Source organism: Aegilops tauschii, chromosome 7 (genome assembly GCF_002575655.3).
Source record: "Aegilops tauschii subsp. strangulata cultivar AL8/78 chromosome 7, Aet v6.0, whole genome shotgun sequence".
In the NCBI taxonomy this organism is placed as follows: Eukaryota; Viridiplantae; Streptophyta; class Magnoliopsida; order Poales; family Poaceae; genus Aegilops; species Aegilops tauschii.
The window spans coordinates 497,527,860-497,532,057 of record NC_053041.3 but is presented as its reverse complement, the minus strand read 5'-3'; positions in this window follow the sequence as shown (position 1 = coordinate 497,532,057).

Genomic DNA, 4,198 nt, shown 5'->3' with positions numbered 1-4,198 from the left:
TGCAAGGTTCTGTGGAGTCATCATTCCGAGGAGGAAGCCACCTGGGAGCGAGAAGAAGACCTCCGCCGAGACCACGCGCACCTATTTGCTAGCCAACCCGAATCTCGAGGGCGAGATTCATCTTAAGGTGGGTAGGTTTGTAACATCCCAAATTTCCCATTTGGAATGTTTTACAATTGTAGCTAAGCATCTATGCATATTGCTTGAATTGAGTGACATTTGAATTTTTCCAGAGGCTTTTGAGTTTGTTGGAATTTGGATTCAAATTGGCAGTTGAATTTATTTCAAACAATGCCTGACAAATACTTGAGCAAAAGTATGAGAGGAGCTAACATGACACTCCAAAAATGTCAGAAGAAAAATATTGCCAAAAATTTTGAATTCAAATTTGATTATTATTTGGGATTTCCAGAAAAATGTTTTTTTTAAGTTTGAGTTTTACCTCTGAAAAATGTTCACGTTGTAGGATTAATTCCCCTGAGAATTTTGATATATGTATGTCCTATATAATAATAATATATATTTTTTTTCTATATTTTTTCTTTCCCTCTAATTCAAAAAAAAAGCCCCAGGCGCCAGCCAGGCCAACCGGCCCAGCCAGCGCCGAGCGCAGCCCACAGCGGGCCAGGCGCAGGCCACTGACGCCCGAGCCGGCCTGCCCCAGCACGCCCGCACGCCCGAACCCTCTCCCGAACGCTCGCCCGTTCTCTCCCCTCTCTCTCCCCCTCACTGACCCGCGGGGCCCGCCCTCTCCTTTTCCCCTCGCCCACGCTATGCCGCGCCAGAGCGCGTTCGCCGCCGCCGCCGCGTCCGAGTTCCACGGGATCACGATCCCGAGACGCCCCCTTGCCCAAGTTGATGCCCTATATAAACCCAGCACCCTCCTCTCTCGATCCCCCTAAAACCCTAAGCTTAAACCCACCCGTAGCTCACGCCCTCGCCGAACGCATCTCGCCGCCGCCGCCTTGGTTCGCCGCCGTTTCTGCCACCGGTGAGCACCCCCTTCCCATTCAAGCTACTTCACCCGAACCTCCACTTCGTGCCGCACCTCCTTGACATCATCTCCCTGCCCAGGAGCCCCGAAGCCGTCGCCCCTGACCTCGTTCGCCGCCCGCCGGAGCTGCAGAGCACCGGGCTCTGCACCGCCTCGTCCCCGCCGCTCCAGTCGCCCCCGAGCTCCACCGAGACCACCCTCTACCTCGCCACGCTCCGCCGCATCTCCCCGACGTCGCCGCCGCCGCCCAGGATCACAGGAGCAGCCGCGCCGTCCACGCCCGAGCCGCCGTTGACCGTCGCCGTCGTCGCCACACTGTAAGTCGCCGGAGCCGCCCCCCCCCCCCCCACCGTTCGATCTGCAATCTACGGAGTAGATTAGAAGTAGTGAAGGGTTAGGTTTATTTGTTTAGATCGGTTTTAGTTTCGGTTTAGATCGGTTTATTTTATGTTGTGGTTTAGTTGGACCGGCCGACTGGTTTATTTCTGTTAGCCCGTGGACGCGTTGGATTATTAAACGCTTAGGCGCTGTTTAGTTTTAGAACGCTCACTGTTTCGGCCCGTTAGCGCGTTAGTTTTATTTTTAGTTTTATTTTCGTTTCTGTTTTAAAACAGAATAGTTCCAATCTTGAAAAATCTATATCTTTTAGGTTACTTATTATTTTTAGTTGATTATTTTTTTGCTAGTTTGCAAATTTGTTGTAGTTTCTGTAAAAAATAGGTTTAGCCATGTTTAAATTATTAGAAATAGTTTTATATTAGATTTAGACAGATTAGTTTTTCTGCCATAAATTGAGTTAGGATTATTATTTTTTAGTGATTCTTTTTTCTACTGATTAGATTTGACCATGCCTAGCAGTAGGAAGTTGTTTTGGTATTTTAGATTTAATAAACAATTAGTTTTATGTTGAAATTAAGTTTTTCTTGTTTATTTAGCTAGCTACTGTTTTCTTACTGTTCTAGTTAGTAAATAATTTTATTTTTGTTATGTTATAGTTTATTTTAGATTAGCTTCTGTAGCTACAGAGGATGAACTTTTATTTACAGTAGAATATTTTTTTTTATTTTCCTTGCTAGCATTGTTTTAGGCATAATAGGAGTTCTATAATAGCTTTTGATGTGATTCTTTTTGCTCCTAGTTGGTATGATGTTTTTCCTTCTGTTAGTTAGCAAAACCAATGCTTAGGTTCTGTTAAGAAAAGTTTTAGTTGTGTAAAACTATTTCTTAGTTGTTGCTTGATATGATGAAAACCTTGATTTGCTTTCTCCGAGTTTTTCTTTGGTTTTGGTTTGAGTACGTGGGTGTTTTACTTCAACTTGCTGTTATGTTATATTGTGCTATACTTATTTGTGCTATTGTTTGACTCGGTAGAATTTCCGGAGTGCGAAGCCTGCTATTACGAGACGCTAGCTTTCGAAGACCGTCAGCCAGGCAAGTCATTTGATCATGTTTTTACAATACCTATGATTTTATTGCATTAGAGTTATACCTCCCCACCATGCATGCAGTAGGAGAATTTTGTTAAGTTATGTTCTTAAGTAGTATCATGAGGTAGGATGAACCCTTCTCCCTTGTTACCAATGCCCAGGACGATGTAGTTTATTTTGCTATGCTCGTAGACGGGGTTGGTTGAGTGATTCATAAGGGAGATGTGAGAGTCAAGATGATGACAACCCCATGACGTCAAGCTCAAGATGGACTTCAAAATTCACTACTGGGTGGAGGACGGTTGACGGGCACCCTGGAGAAACCAGCGGATGGCCGGGATGCATGGAGAAGCGCCATGACATCTTGCGGAAAGCTTCACCCAGCCACGAAGAGACGGATGGATACCCCATTGACCGGAAGCTTACCTGTGCAGCCGCAAGCCATTATGGGCTCTGGCTTGGTCGACCCCAGGCGTGACTCTGGACGGACGGTGCTACGAGATGTAGAAGAACGGTAGGATTGGATGGGCACCGGCAGTGGCCCAGAGGAACTCTTCGGAAGACCCTGTTTCGTTCGTCCCGTCTTCAAACACCAGGCAGTGCGAAGACTTAAAGGGAGGGAACGATTCTTGCGAGTAAAGTGCACAAACCTCTGCAGAGTAACAACCTAATCGATTAGCCGTGTCCCCGGTTACGGACAAAAGAGCCTCTGGAATTGGAGTATTTCGGATATCTCAACACTGAGCTTAATAAATTAATTGAGGGGGTTATTTAATAATTGGGAACGAGACATTGGTTGGCGGAACCATCTCATTAACTACCAAAATTTTTATAGTAATTGCAAACAAGTTCCTGTTGTAGGAAAAAAAACTGGCTTTTTCGCAAAACAATGAAACATAGAGCCCCACAGCCAAATTGCATATAGTACTAGTAATTTTATTGTTGTTCTCTTTTCATGACTTGCCGGCATATTCAAAATGCTGACCTACACGGCTGCAACGTCTTATGTTGCAGAGGAGTTTTCCGATCAGGAGTGAGGCTACGATCCACGCTTGGCGATTGCCTTTGGAGTCGGATGGACTCGCTATTCGTCTACGCTTCCGCAACTTTATTTAGTTTATTTCTCATGAGTTGGCCTTCGGCCGAATTTATTATGATGTAATAAAGACTCGATATGAGAATCGTGTAATAAATTCAGGTGTGATTGAACTTTGAATCTTTGCATCAATGTACTGTGTGTGCCAGCATGATCTTGGGATGGTACAGCTACACAGAGACTTGACCGATTTCAGGTCGGGTCGTTACAGAGATGGTATTCAGAGCACACGCTGACCGTAGGACGTAACCCCTAGGATCGGAAAGCCATAGGAAGAGACTATTTTATTTTATGTCCTTATCATCCCGTAATTCTTCCCTGTTCATTTCTGACTTCCCTCCGATTTTCAACATTCTAGATGGCCGCCAAGTTCACCCCAGTTCTGCTACCGGAGTTTTGCCAGCCAGATGAGACGATGCTTCTCGGCAAGAAGCTGGTTCAGATCGTGAAGAAGCTGAAGATTGCCCTGCCCTCAATCACCGGGAAGCCTATCAATGCACTTCCGACGGATACCCGCTACAGGATTATGGTGCACATTCCAGGGAGGACCTTCGGAGGACATTCAGAGCCCATTGACTTTGAGTTTACCGATTTCACTTGGATCCTCGGAAGAGACATGGCGATTTATCGTGCACTTGGACATCTCCGAGAAGAGTACAGGGCCGAGCTCGACCCATCAGA